The sequence below is a fragment of the Bubalus kerabau genome, chromosome 3 (assembly GCF_029407905.1).
Source record: "Bubalus kerabau isolate K-KA32 ecotype Philippines breed swamp buffalo chromosome 3, PCC_UOA_SB_1v2, whole genome shotgun sequence".
In the NCBI taxonomy this organism is placed as follows: Eukaryota; Metazoa; Chordata; class Mammalia; order Artiodactyla; family Bovidae; genus Bubalus; species Bubalus kerabau.
Genome location: NC_073626.1, coordinates 146,223,664 through 146,239,748, shown reverse-complemented (window position 1 = coordinate 146,239,748; position 16,085 = coordinate 146,223,664). Strand labels below are relative to the sequence as shown.

The 16,085-nt window shown below is 39.3% G+C and overlaps 1 protein-coding gene across 1 annotated transcript in view; it reads right to left on the bottom strand.

Annotated features, from left to right (window-relative positions):
* Positions 1 to 2,334: 2,334 nt before the first annotated feature.
* Positions 2,335 to 16,085, bottom strand: part of ICOS (inducible T cell costimulator) — a 114,503-nt gene continuing 100,752 nt past the window's right edge. Inside the window, exon 3 of the transcript XR_008712087.1 lies at positions 2,335 to 3,053. The gene's annotated coding sequence lies outside the window, so the exon portion shown is untranslated. The remainder of the gene's footprint in view (positions 3,054 to 16,085) is intronic.

Genomic DNA, 16,085 nt, shown 5'->3' with positions numbered 1-16,085 from the left:
TTTATTACTCTCTACTGTTTGGGTAACAGGGACACAGTAGGCGTTCCGTGACTGTATCTTGCCTTATAGAGCAGAAGAATGGAGTTTGAGGTTATTTCTAAAGAAACCTAGCCCACCAGTTTGACCCTTTATTCAAATATTGGATCCACTCAAACCCAAAGTCCCTGGAAATTTAGGAGAGTTAACCACAGTAACTTAAATGGATGTTTCTGGATGTGTATTTAGGCTGAGTCAGGAAGCAATATAAACTATAATAATCCACCACCAGATAAGTCCCATTCACACAGCAACCTGACCTGACCTAAGTCAAGGTAAACAGGTAAATCAGTACAGGAAAGTCTGGCATGTAGGCTTAATTTCCAGACCTAAGAGATTAGAGGTGAGTTTAGAAAGAGGTATAAGCACAGACCTACAAACATATACAGATTGCTTTTAAGCCAGCCGACAGAATTCCTTTGCCTCATCAGCTTATTTGCCCGCTTGACATCTCAAAGACTGGTTTATATCACCTCTTGAAAAGCATTATTACCCTGAGATTTTTCATTTATCAATCACAGTAGAAATTAAATGTTCAATTAAATATTCCACCACATGGCAGGCTAAAATCTAGCCCAGAACAGTCCAGCTTTCCCCTGGCTTCTCTCGTCTGTCCACGTAGCATACTGGTCCTTCCCTTGGCCCCACTGCATTTTTTATTTTCTTAAACACTGTTCTGGCACTCACTCCCAGCAAACCTGCTCTCTCCCCTCCAGCTGCCAACTCCTTTCCCCTGCTACCACCCTGTTTTCTGGCTCCAAAGTGATCCACTCAGCAATGATCACGACTCATAATTCAAGGGTGTAACTCCACATCCAGGAGCCATGAACTGTTTTTCCATGAAAGGATAGTTAGTGCTGGAGCCTATGCCTTGTATTACAGGAAATTACATCAAGCATTAATTTAACTTACAGGTTCTCCAACTTTCTTAAGGGGAAGGGAAAAGGGAGGTGTGAGAAGAGGAAAAGAATCCATAAATAGATTTTTGTTGAAACATACCAGAAATGGAGCTTGAAGTGCCAGCAGAGTGTTCCAAACACCATTTTTTTTTTTAATGATTTTCCATGAATGTTAAAAGTGAATCCAGCACATAGTTTATTACTGGAATTGGAGTTTGTCTGATACGACAGTTAAAAGGCTACACTAGCCTCCCATAACTCAAGGGGCTGAAGCCTAAATGAATGGAATGGGAAAACTGATGGCAAGCTGAAGAAATGGGTTTTTCCAGGCAGCAACATATTTCTCAAAGCTCTGAGACAGATAGGAAGTGAAGATGGATGAAAGACCAAACCGGAAAATAAAACAGTCACCTCCTTTAAGAGAAGAGGAGCTATTTTTAATGCATTTATCTTCTAAGGAAAGTGGTAAAGGATAACAAAAATTGAACATTGTACTTAAAAGCTCAGTAACAGCTTGTTCTCATTTGGTTTAATTTAGTCCACTAGATTAAGTATCATGTCCAACTCCCATACAAAATTGTCATGAGATTTTACTAGACCAAATCCCGACTTTTGTTTCCTCTTTTTCAGAGTGTGCCTCTCTCTCCTTGTCTTCCTCTCCCCACTCCTCCTGCCCCTCTTCTGCTCCTTTCCTGGATACCAGATCCTAAGTGATGGAAACTAGAGTGCTACTAAACTTTAAAGAAAAATTCCAAGTAGCTGAAGCCATTCCAGTGAAGGATTATGAAAATGAGTGCATACGAAATGGTCCCTGGGGTCCTACTGTTTCAAGGAATTGCTCTTCATCACCTCTCCCCTCACCCTGTCTACCCTCTAGCCTGCCCTGGAAAGACATTAGAAATAAAGTAAACAGTAAAGGCTATTTGATGACAACTTTTGAAAAATGAAGAATCTTGGAATTGAGGAGAGGGGTGTGTGGATCAAGATTAGAAAAAGTTGAAGGGCAATGGGATATATGTCTGTTGGCCTATAGGGAATCCCCCAATTTCCACATGTTAGCTGCTAGGAGGAGGGTAAGGATTGGTACCAAACTTTCCCAAGCATCTTGACATTATGGGATAGATCTAGTCATCCTTGTGTTCAGTCTAGTGTGGGAAAAATATAAGAAAAGGAGAGAAGAAAAATACTTTTCAAGTTTGTCTAAAGACAGTATCATGAATCCACTTTGGAAAGGTTGAAAATCAACGTAAAAATAGTTTGTCTTATTGTACATTTTTGTAGGCCTCTTTAAATATTTTTTAGACTATCATATATATTTTTAAAAATTAATTTATAAAAAGTAACCTTTATTTTTATAGATGAAAGAAGTATTAGTTAAAGAATCAGACTACCTGGTATCTCTATTCAGACCTTGCTACTCATAGAAAGTAACCTAACCTTGGTCATCCTCTCTTTCCTGTCTCCCTAATACTCCTTACCTAAATCTTATACAGTAATTTTTACATCTGTAGCTAATTATCTCTTAATATACTTGTGTCTCTGTCCATAACCATAAGTTTTCCAAAGAAAAGGACCATTTTTTTTTCAGCTCAGTAACTGCCTGACATAATAGGGATTTTAAAATGTTGAATAAATGAAGCCTCTGCATCTCAATCTCCTTTCTTATTCCCCATTAAAGAGTGCTTGTGAGAATAAAATGAATGAAGGTAAGTAAAAGTGTCATTAAAAGGCAATGTATCACCAGAAATCACTTAGAGGAGAATGACAACAAGATAAATATGGAATGTGAGCAGATGAAAGGAAAAAAATACTTTAAAGCCAAATCCAACTGACAGCCCATTGACTGACACCACAGCCAGCTACGAAGGTCTCCTCTTACAAAGCTGAGGAAGACCGGACCTGAAGCTACCAAAGGCAAAGCACATAAGTGATTACTCATTGCATTTGTTCTCCCTGCTGCCCAATTTATGAAACCAAACTTGTGTTGTTTTTGGAAAAGTCTTCCTATCCTGATGATCCCAGTGGATGCACAGGAACATATACCTCTTCTTTGACTTGCGTTTGAGGTTGATCTAGTCCAGATGGAAAATTCTTCATAGACATTTTAAAGAATTCCATCTGTGAAGCAAACAAAAGAAAGTAAAAGATAATGAACTATATGAAAGCTGAATTACCCATTAAGGGGGTTAGACTGAGGTCTGATAGTGGATTAACTCATTGTGTGAATGCCACAGATAATGCTGAGAAATACACCTTCTTTCCTCTGCTTGCCCTTTTGAGGGTCATTGAGATTATGAATGTCTTTTCCAGTGGTGGAAACATACACTTCCAATATATTATGTAAGTTAAATAATATTTTTAGTGGGCCTTTTAAGTCTCTTCTTTCTTTATGAGTTAGGCAAGCTTCTTGATAGCAGTGTGACCATGGGCAACTGCGTTTTTGTTTGCTTAATTTTAATCTTTTGATTTTCAGTTTCTTCATTTGTAATAGGGGATAGTGTACTTACCTCGCAAGATCATAAAAAAATAAATGACAAAAGCTTCTTTAAGTGGCTTAGCAGAGTATACAATGCCTATTATGCTTTCTATGTGATGATAGTAGGGTTATCAGGCTTCTGTCAATGTTTTAATATTACCATACATTGTCATTTGTTTTTGCATTTTGCATTCTGCTCTGTGTTCACCACCTCAGTACCAAAAAGCAAGAAAAAGGTAGTTTCCCCAAAGCTAATGGGCCACTGGTTTCCCAAGGTGATAAGAGGATAGCTAAAAACTGTGACCATCAACAGTATTGATGATAAGCTGAGAAAGACATTGTTAAAATACAGTGGTGCCCACACCCAAGAAAATAGCCAAAATTTAAAAGCTGGCTTAAAACTGAACATTCAAAAAGCTAAGATCATGGCATCCAGGCCCATCACTTTGTGGCAAATAGATGGGGGAAAAGTGGAAATAGTGAAAAAGTTTATTTTCTTGGGCTCTAAAATCACTGTGGATAGTGACTGCAGTCATGAAATTAAGACACTTGCTCCTTGAAAAGAAAGCTATGACAAACCTAGAGAGTGTATTAAAAAGCAGAGATAGCACTTTGCCGACGAAGCTCTGTATAGTCAAAGCCATGGCTTTTCCGGTAGTCATATATGCAAGAGTTGGGTCATAAAGAAGACTGAGCACCAAAGAATTGATACTTTTGAACTGCAGTGCTCAAGAAGACTCTTGAGAGTCCCTTAGACAGCAAGGAGGTCACACCAGTCGATCCTAAAGGAAGTCAACTGTGAATATTCATTGGAATGACTGATGCTAAAATTCCAATATTTTGGCCACCCGATGTGAAGAGCTAACTCATTGGAAAAGACCTTGACGCTGGGAAAGATTGAGGGCAGGAGGAGAAGGGAGTGACAGAAGATGAGATGGTTGGATGGCATCATCAACACGATGGACATAAGTTTGAGCAAACTGTGGGAGATAGTGAAGGACGGGGAAGCCTGGCATGCTGCAGTCCATGGGGTCACAAAGAGTTGGACACGACTGAGTGGCTGAACAACAAAAGAATGATGACACCAAATTTTGGAGAGGTTGTGGAGCACCTGGAACTCTCATCTTTCACTGGTGAAAATGTAAAATGGTACAACAACTTTGGAACACAATCTGGCAGTTTCTTTACACATTTAAACAAACACCTTCCCTGTAACCCAACAAGGCCACCCCTAGGTATCGACCCAAAGGAAGCAAAACCGTATGTTTACAAAATACACGACAAGAATGTTCATAGCAACTTTACCCATAATGGCCAAAAACTGGAAACAGACCAAATATCCATCAATAGAACAGATAAACAAACTGTGGCATATGATGAATTACCACTCAACAATAAAATAGAGCCAACTACCAGTTGTTAAATAAATCTGAAACATACTGCTGAGTGAAAAAAGCCTTGTACAAAGCAGAATATATGCTATTAGTCCTTTAATATGACATTTTATAACAAATGAAACCAATCTATAATAGAAAAAAAGTCTCAAATCAGTAGTTGTCAGGGACAGGAGCAGAATAGGAAATGTTCTGGAATGTAATTTTCTGTCTTGGTAAAAATTAGGGCTGCACAAGTGTATGCATTTGAAATACTCCACAAGTGTAACTTTAAGATGGGTTTGTTTTATTGTATGTACATTTTATATCAAATAAAAAAACTAAACAAATGCCAAAGCCTAATTACATTCAGGCTTCAGTATTTTGGGAGAGATACACATGCTGATATCTGCAATTTATTTTGAAGTTCATCAAAAAATCATCAAAAAATAATATGACTAACAGATGGATGGGGTTTAGATGGATGGATAGTGATAAAGTAGAGTAAATATTAATGGGAAAACTAGGTGATACGTGTACAAAGTTCACTGTAAAATTCATTCAACTTTAATGTATGGTTAATAATTCTTGAATATTTGACTAGTTTTGAATATTTGAAATGTTGGGGAAAATATAGTGGGGGCAAAGTTCTTGCCTACCTAGAGGACTACTTCTTTAACTTTCCTTTGTATTAAAAGATCCTGCTCTATTAAACAGAGAAAGCAATGGCACCCCACTCCAGTACTCTTGCCTGGAAAATCCCATGGATGGAGGAGCCTGGTGGGCTGTAGTCCATGGGGTTGCTAAGAGTCGGACATGACTGAGCGACTTCCCTTTCACTTTTCACTTTCATGCATTGGAAAAGGAAATGGCAACCCACTCCAGTGTTCTTGCCTGGAGAATCCAGGGACAGGGGAACCTGGTGGGCTTCTGTCTATGGGGTCGCACAGAGTTGGACACGATTGAAGCGACTTAGCAGCAGCAGTAGCAGCTCTATTAAAGGAAACTGTTCCTATAGTGTATGAAAAGAAGAATATATAAAATGTATACTAGCTCAGAGGTAAGGGGAGAGGACCAAAGATAGCTCCTCAAAAAGCCAGAGCTAGCCAAGGTTGGGTGCCCTTTCACCACCTTTGCCCTTTCGTATTTCCTTCTCATTTTCCTACTGGTCTGGTGGTGCCTATTGACTAAGAAGGATCTTGCTTTTTTGTCTGTTAATAAAGACCTCCATCTCAATATGAAATTGGTTTGAGAGAGAAATTGGAAGATGGTACCAATTTGCTTTGGCAGAGACAAACCTTTAAGTGAAATCAGCATGGTGACAGATTTGTGCCCTTACTACAAAGATTGAAACAGCTATATTGCAAACATATGTGTGTATGCTAAGTCGCTTCAGTCATGTCTGACTCTTTGCGCTCCTCTGTCCATGGGATTCTCCAGGCAAGAATACTGGAGTAGGAGTAGGTTGAATGCCCTCCTCCGGGGGATCTTCTCGACCCAGGGATCAAACCCGTATTTCTTATGCTTCCCACGTTGGCAGGGAGGTTCCTTACCACTAGTGCCACATTGCAAACACATCCATGTGTAATAAACACTGAGGAAGGGAAAACTGCTGTTTCTCACTGGGCCAGAGTAAGAGCCATGTATAAAAAAATGGTATTTTCTTTTTGTTAATAGAATCTGGTTTTCCATTTTTCCACATTAAGACTGGCTGGAGTGGTTATTTATAAGGCCTCAGTCCAGACTAAGTAGCCATGTGCTGATTTTGATACTTCTTGTTTAAAATTTATAACAAAGTAGAAAAATATATTATTTGAAAACAAGATGAAATCTCAAGAAAGGCTGTATCAAAGCAATATAGTTTGTTTCTTAGAGCTGTCACAGGATTTTCCTTTTCATAGATGAGCATGGGATCTGCTTATTTTGGCAGAAAGGAAAGGAAAGTCAGGCAGAATTGAAGGAAATGATCATATCAGGGTTATGACTCCATAATAATAAATGGTCTGACAACACTTAATGTTAGTGAACACATGAGTGAAAGTAATTAAGCATAACTGTTAATTTTGCCTTATATAAGTTCTAGAATAACCACTTTCAGAAGATGGAACTTCTGCTAATGACTTCAAGGAGGCAGCCAAAGAGAATTTTCAAAGTTCAATAGCTTTCCACCAGCCTTTCTGGGAAGGCAACAGAAAGTAGCATGGCCGTCAGATATGAATACCATTTGAATCCACATGTCATTCAAGAGAACCTCAAAACCAGCACCCACTTGGCAGAAAATTCATCTGTTCAAATTTCCTCTGCTCAACTCTAGCACTTTATTAAAGTTTCTTAACAAGAATTAAGCTATTAAATCCAATTATAATAGCTATAAGGGCAGAGAGTCAGAGGTTTAATTTTTCATGTCCACCTGAAGAAGAGAAAAATATGATACAAGTGCTTTTTTTTTTTTACTTTTCTGAAGTTGGAAACATAAAAACATTATTTTAGTCTATTGCTATTTGCTTTTCCTCATTTTGAAGAGAAGTCTTTTAGAAATAAGAATGATCATGAAAAAAATACATATGGTCAAGAAAAATTTTAACTGTTAATTCAACAGTATAAGAAATATAAATTAAAACAAGGGACTAGTGTTTTTGTCACCTATCAGACTGGTAAAGATTTAAAAACTGACAAGAGAATGAACAGGGCATTCTTAAAAACAGCTTATGTGTAGGAATGTACATTTGCTATAATCTTTTGCTACATAACTTTGCTGGTGAGAAGTCTTAGCAATGCAGATTAAGAGCTTATAGGTAGTCTTGCTAAATTTTTAAACTAAATTAATAATCAGAGACACATAAGATTTGTTTTTAAAAGTTTACTGCAGAATTTTTTATAGTAGCCAAAACTGGAAATAACCCCAAAGCCTACCCTTAGGCGATTGTTAAGAAAATTATGGCTACATCCATATATGGGAAGAGTGTGCAAAAAATTATGACTTCTAAGAATATTTAGTCATGTTTATAATACACATTAAATGAAAAGAAAAATCCAGATAGAAATTGTACTTAGAGCAGCATCCAGTTTTCTAATATACGTATATATGCATTGGAAAATCCTCCAAGGGTCAATATTTGTGTATGATGAAGCTTTGGTGATTTTTGTTTTCTTATATTGTCTGTATTATCTGTATGCTCTACAATGAGCATATTCTGCCAGAGAACAATGAATCAATACTTTGAATTATACAAAACAGAATTTGTGCTTTGTTTTGGATCTCCCAGGCCATTGTCAGTCAATTCAGTTGAATGATGGGACAATTCAGTGAAGAAAAAAATATCAGGCAACCTGGTTGGTTGGCAGTTTGTAGACAAAGGGTTGGCTAATTTCCCATACTTGTAATTTTTCAACTAGTTGGTTTGGCATCACATAAATACAGCTAGAGTTGGAACATTTGAAAGTGAAAAAGCTTTAATGCCAAAAATCTCTTAGAACAAATTGAAAAAAGATGAACACTGATTTTTTTTTTTACTACAGTTTCTCTCATACATAAAAATGAACTAATAAACCAAATCCCCCATCACCACCAGCTATATTTTGAGCATTTTAACTGTAAATGTAGTTCTTAACCCCATCTGGCTGCAGAAGCACTATTTGTAAAACTGCGAGGAGTGCAGTGGGGAGGTGAGGGGGTGGTGGGAAGGGTGGTTCATGAGAAAATGTAAAGTTATCTTCGGGCAGGACTGGAATTCTTTGTTCTAAATTTTCCCCTCAATCTATTGTGTTGGTAGTTCTTGATTGGTGACCTTGAATAGGTCAAATTAACCATCATGGTGCTTACCTTCAAGAGATCAGCCAAAGGACTAGCAGGAATTTCTTCCTTTTGTTCCTTGCAATGTTCCCAGTGACTAAAACAACCCCTGGCACGTAGTGGGCACTCAAACAACTACTGATCAAAATAATCAACAATCCAATGTCTATAATTCTGTAACTTTCATGCACTCCTTTAGCGTAAAGCTCTGGGAGACCTAATTGAGTCAAAATTCCCATTTATAGATTAAAAACCTTAAGTTGATATCAGTAATTTATACTTTAATCTGATGAGTTTCAATAACTTTGGAATGGGTTATGACAGGGCAAGGGAGTTCAAGAATGGTTTCGGGGCACTTAAAAGCAGAGAAGGGATTTGGCTTCCCTGGTGGCTCAGAGGTTAAAGCGTCTGCCTCTAATGCGGGAGACCTGGGTTCAATCCCTGGGTCAGGAAGATCTCCTGAAGAAGGAAATGGCAACCCACTCCAGTATTCTTGCCTGAAGAATCCCATGGACAGAGGAGCCTGGTGGGCTACAGTCCACGGGGTCGCAAAGAGTCAGACACCACTGAGCGACTTAACTAACTTAACTAAAAGCAGAGAAAGGGAGAATGTTTTGGGGTATACAAAGCGTCCATCATATCTTGAATTAAGAAGAGGGTCTTGGTAAATATACAAGAAGATGGGATTGTTTTGACAGTAAATTAACCCAAAATCTTGCCAGATGCTCTCCCAAGTCATATTATTTGATCCCCACAATCATCTTTCCAGAAAGACATTTCTTATTTACATTTGGCAGATAGGAAACTGAGACTCAAATTGAACAATTTCCTGAAGACCTAACAGTGAGAAAGTGGAAGAATATATCTGTATTTGGCTCCACAGCTTCTAACAATGGAAGAAAAAATTAAATTTAAAAATGACAGACAGGGAATGCTGTAAAGATTTGGCTGTCTTCTTAGTTTTGTTCAGAGCTGCCTGTTCCATTGCACAGGTGGGAATCTCAACAGAGCTGAGCAGTTCAGGTGGGTTCATGACAGGAGAAATTTCGAGAAACACTGAGCAGACAAGACTGCTGTAAGCCCGCAGCCACATTATCTTTACAAATGCTGAACCAAGGCTATACCAGCCTCCCGGGCAGTTAAAAAAAAATGTCCTCCCCCAGCATTTCTAATAGCCTTAAATAAATACTATGAAGTTCCAAGTAAATATCCAGAAAGCAAAAGTTGAACTGAGAGCTAAACAACCTTAAATTATTTAAATTCCTGAACATCAAATAAAAGACCCAGACACTAGGTAAATTAGTGGGATGTTTACACATCAACTGGATAATTTTTAATCTAATTTGCAGGGGCATTTGGGACACCACTGACCACTTGAAATAAATAAAATGTTGTTTTAGATTCAGATGATTAGAATTCTTTGAAAAGATCTGCTTTATTATACAATACCTCCCAGCAAAGAAATACCACTTGAGGAGACAACGATTGCCAAACTGGGGATTATTTGCAGAATGTACATGGCTGAGGATAATTGTGTATCATATGAATCTTATCACTACACAGAAAGCTCAAAGAAGCTTTCCTGGATAGTAGCTGAAGGTGACATAAATATGATTTAGAGCACTTTTATTCCAGGGAGTATTTGTGCACCCTGGCCAGCAATGGAGAACTATAAACAATGTCTGGAAAGACAGAAACAAATGTCTTAAATTTTAGTGACTAAAAAAAGTTTGTGAAAGACTATCTGAAGAGAACAAGGCTGCTCTTGAAATCAAGAGTGAAAACTGACCACTCCCTCAAAAGGGCAGCTGTCCAGACAAGGGTTTTGAGAATTGGAAAGTTGGACTCAATTCAGACAAGCTTCCTCATTTCTAGAGCTCTGGTTTCCCCCTGCCAACAGAAAAGCAAGGCATACATAAAAATAGGAAATGTGCACTTCTCAGCAAGGCTTGCCAGCTTGCAGTGTTCACATGTTTCAGAGAAAAGGTCATAATGGTGATGGCAATGCTATATCATCAAGAGAGAGAATTGTAGTCTGTACATGTTTCAGAATAATTTTTAACTTTAAGTACATAAGTGGGATATGATGAAAGTTTGCAGCAATGGATTATTAGATATAATTTTAAAGTATCGATTTTAGAAATTGACAGTATTATAAACCAAGAGTACATAAATATACATACTTAATGTCAGAATTCATAGGAATGGGTCTCCAGGTCAGCCATGCTCTAGTCAGTAAATATTGATCAAGAATTATTATATGCACGTGCATGCATGCCCAGTCACTTCAGTCATGTCCAACTCACTGTGACCCTATGGACTGTAGCCCACCAGGCTCCTCTGTCCATGGGATTCTCCAGGCAAGAATACTGGAGTGAGTTGTCATGCCCTCCTCCAGGGGATCTTCCCATTTCTAGGGATCGAACCCAAGTCTCCTGTGTCTTCTGCATCACAGGCAGATTCTTTATCACTGAGGCACTGAGGAAGCTCAAGAATTATTGTATGCTTGGGGAAGGAATGATGCTGAAGCTGAAACTCCAGTACTTTGGCCACCTCATGCAAAGAGTTGACTCATTGGAAAAGACTCTGATGCTGGAAGGGATTGGGGACAGGAGGAGAAGGGGACGACAGAGGATGAGATGGCTGGATGGCATCACTGACTCGATGGACGTGAGTCTCAGTGAACTCTGGGAGTTGGTGATGGACAGGGAGGCCTGGCGTGCTGCGATTCATGGGGTCGCAAAGAGTCAGACACAACTGAGTGACTGATCTGATCTGATGAAAGATGTGGTATTATCAGCTGTAACTCCAACCCATTGATAAGGAGGAAGGAAATAAGATGGAAACTCAAGTCAGCTATATGCCAAGCACAGTTCTAATGAGACAACCCTTTAAGGGAGGTACTAGAATTTCTATTTTATGAATTAATTGTGCATGAAAATAACTGGAAAATGATATAATATAGCATATAATTAAGTCTTATGTTGAATATCATGAGGTTCTATAGTTTATGATTCATTGGAAATAGTATGGAACATCCAGAAAAGATGAAATAATTATTTACTAAAGTGACTACAAATGACATGATGAAGGAGCTGGTGCTTAGAATGTATTTTAAAGTAAAGGTCAGATTGGAATAGATGAAAAAATGTCTGGATGGGAAGAGGTTGGGAATTAGGGAAAGTGTTAGTTGCTCAGTTGTGCCTGACTCTTTGAGACCCCATAGACTGCAGCCCACCAGGCTCCTCTGTCCATGGGATTTTCCAGGCAAGAATACTGGAGTGGTTTGCCATTTCCTTCTCCAGGGTATTATGAGGGGCAAGAACCATATAATCAAAAGCAAAAATCCATTAAAAAAAAATAGCGTATAGGTGGAGGTGAATCAACTTGGTGGTCAATCTGATAGAAAGAGAAGATTAAGGAAAGCATTGTTGTTGTTCAGTCACTAAGTCGTGTCCAATTCTGCAACTCTATGTAGCATGCCAGACTTCCCTGTCCTTCATCGTCTCCCAGAGCTTGCTCAAATTCATGTCCATTGAGTTGGTGATGCCATCCAACCATCTCATCCTCTGTCATCCCCTTCTCCTCCTGCCTTCAATCTTTCCCAGCATCAGGGTCTCTTCTAATGAGCTGGCTCTTTGCATCAAGTGGCCACAGGTATTGGAGCTTCAGTTTTAGTGTCAGTCCTTCCAATGAATATTCAGGGTTGATTTCCTTTAGGATTGACTGGTTTGATCTCCTTGCTGTCCAAGGGACTCTCAAGAGTCTTCTCCAACACCACAGTTCAAAAACATCAATTCTTTGGCATTCAGCCTTCTTTATGGTCCAAATCTCACATCCATACATAACTACTGGAAAAGCCATTGCTTTGACTAGATGGACTTTTGTTGGTAATGTCTCTGCTTTTTAATATGCTGTCTAGGTTTGTCATAGCTTTTCTTCCAAGGAGAGCACAGTAGAATAAAATTATGTAGAAGTATGCTTAGATGAATGCTTAGATTCTGGTTGATCCAAAGAACAAGGGAAGGCCACTGTAGGATCTTGAGACCAAATGATACTATGGTTCAAATATTCAACCCATTATGAGCTCATTTCTAATCATGGAGGCAATCCAATTTGGGGTGGCATTCAGGACATGACTGCCTAGACAATGATATCATTACAGTGATGTTTTAGGAAGACATCACTGTGTCCAAAGATTCATGCATAAACAAAATCTGGAACAGGGAGATCACTAAATTCCCTTTCATCGTGGAGACAATGGCTTGATCTATGGTTGCAACAGTAGACACAGAGACTAAGAAAAACTTTTCAGTTAATTTAATGAAAGAATGTACAGGACTTTGTGATAGACAGGAGATGGCAGAGAGAAAAATGTAAAAATGACTCCCAGATATCTTGTTGGGGAAAGATAGAACCTCTAAGCAATGTAGCCATAAGTTGAGAAGAAAACACATAAAATTCAGCTCTACTATGCTAGGCCAGTGTCAATGTTTAACTGATCGACTTGTTCTCCTGTTCAACAACAAACCCATAACTCAGAGCTGGAGGCAGGAAGAAGAAATAGACAGCTGAAGGAATGATGAGTAGCATTTACCTTTTAGCCCATATATGTATCTTTCTCTAAGGGAACATGAGGCTAGGGTGGATTGTGTTGCAGAGATTATGTACCCATATGTGCCCATATCAATAAGTGATCAAATGTTAGTGTAACTTTCATCCCACTTTTGACTTCCAGAATCTGTCACATCAACCTTGGGCTTTATAACCTAACATCAGTGTCCTTACCAACACCAACCACTCTTGCCTTCTTTTTACTCATTGCTATCAAATAGGAGAATATTTATTTGAGGACAATTGGACCTGTAGAAAACATTTTGTTGAATTAATAAAATAATGCTAAAAGCAAGAATGGTGATCAAAATTGAAATGGTGGTCCTCAATAGTGCACTGTATGTCTTTGGATCAGATGCTCCAATAATGATTGAGTGCTGGATGTAATATCTGCCACAGAATCAGAGCACAATAAATGTGTGATAAAGAAATAAGCTAATTTTCATATTTTCATTTTCTTTTTGAGTTTATATGTTGCCTTGGTTTGAAAATATCCAAAGGCCTCTATCATTCCGGCAGAATGGAAGCTAACCTGATCTTCAGATGGCTGTGAACATTCTGCAGCACAGTGGAGTGGAAGAAGCATTTGTCTCAGGAGACCAGGTCTGAGTCCAGGCTTTGCCTTGTAGTACCTGTGGGACTTTTGGACAAATTACTTCCTCTCTCTAAGCCTCTGTTTCCTCAGCGGTTAAAGAGGGGGCTGGATCAGGAGAAATCTCAGGCTTATTCTGCTCTAACAACCTCTGAGTCTATGCAAGCTGGCTGAATATCACCTTGAGCCCTGACCAGAATATCCGGTTGGCTAAAATTTATGCTCTGGTCTTAAAATATGACTTAGTAGGATTTTCTTTTCATCACCTGACTTATATCATTTGAAGGTCATCTGTGACCACCAGAATGAATGCAGTTTCAAGCCCTTAAAAACAAAAATGATAATTATTCAGTGACATCATCAGTATGTCACCCATGAGTTTTGCCACATTGGCTATATGATTTGGTAATAATTATCTGCAAGACCCTTTCACAGGAAACACCTGCTGAGGTGTAGGTCAGCTCAGCTGCTCTGAATATGAAACACTTCTTCTGTTCCTGTCCCTGCAGAAATAGAGATAAGCAGGGCAGACTCTCAAGAAACCTCAAAGCCCCCAGCTTCCTCTTCATTCTCCCTTTCTTCCATCAGGGTCTGCCATCTATTCTAGCCACTGCACCTTTTATTGTATTCCTAGATAGAAATGCAAAGGAACCACTATTAGGACATGTCCTTCTACCCAGTTCTATCTAATTTAATTGTCCTGGTCATATTTGATTTTTAATATTTTTTTCTTTCCTATTAAAAGAAACAAGAAGTTAGTTGCTTTTAATTTAGTTGAGATTTTCCTCAGTGGGAAAACAGTGAGTATGAAGAAATGGGTAAGAACATAATGATGGTTTTAGGTCTCTGTCTCATGCTGTCTCCTACCGCACACTTTCCATCAACTCTGGATCAAGAATTGTGTTCCTGTGACCCTGACTTCTCTTCTCTCCCCACCTCCTTGAAGTCAACTGTTTTCCTTTCAACTTTCTGCTCTAAGATGCCCAACTATTCATCCCCCATCCCCACGTTTCCCCCATTCTCCTGGGGTTCCTCGTTGGCTTAGGTTCTGCTCTGTCCACACAGTGGTAATATCACGATCCACTCACCTGTTCAGGGAATCAACAGTCTCAGACCTTAAAACTATCATAGCTTCAAGCCTCCTGGAGAGCATGCTTCTGGAAGATTAGTCTTTTAATAAATAGTTATTTTATTAATAAATATGAAATACTGATTGGGTGTAGAAACATGGCAGCAAATCAAATGGGGAGTAGGAGAGGAAAAGCAGATCAAAGACCCTTCAGGAGGGTGTGGAACAGGATGGGGGCATGTGATGTGCTAAACCAGTGTCCCCCCACAAAGTTCAAGTCTACCCAGAACCTCTGAATATGACCTTATTTGGCAACTGAGGCTTTGCCAATGTAATCAAGTTAAGATGAGGTCATCCTGGGTTGCTGTTGTTGTTGTTCAGTCACCCAGTTGTGTCTAACTCTTTGCAACCCCCTGAACTGCAGCACACCAGGCCTCCCTGTCCCTTACCAACTCCCAGAGTTTGCACAAGTTCATGTTCATTGCATCGGTGATGCCGTCCAGCCATCTCAGGCTCTGATGACCTCTTTTCCTGTCTTTGATCTTTCCCAGCATCAGGGGCTTTTCCAATGAGTTGTCTATTCACATCAGCGACCAAAATACTGGAGCTTCAGCATCAGTTCTTCCAGTGAAATTCAGGGTTGATCTCCCTTAAGATTGACTGGTTTGATCTTCTTGGGTGGCCCTACATGGCATGGCTCATAGCTTCATTGAGTTATGCAAGCCCCTTCACCATGACAAGGCAGTGATCCATGAAGGGGCATCCTGGGTTAGGGGGTTCTAAATCCAATAGGACTGGTGTCAGACAGAGACACACAGGGAAAACACCATGTGACAATGGAGGGGAGACTGGAGTGAGGAGAGCCAAGGTGGGGTCAGGATTGCTGGCAGTCTTGTGCAAGCTAGGAAGAAGCTGTTCTAGTGCCTTCGGAGAGAGAATGGCCCTGCTGTCACTTCAGTTTTGGGACCTCTAGCCTGTGAAACTACAAGAGAATAAATTTATATTGTTTTAAGCTGCTAAGATTGTGATAATTATGGTACGCCCAGGGAATTAATACAGATTATCCCAGTGACTAAGTACTGGCAGACAAACAAATTCCTGAGAACCTCACCTCTGGGCACAGGAGGATGGAGGATCTGGGACCAAGGATCCTCAATATTCAGAGTCAAATCCAAAGCCTTGCTCTTCTACGAGTGATATCAGAGTATGACAGTGTGCAAGGAAAGATGATGG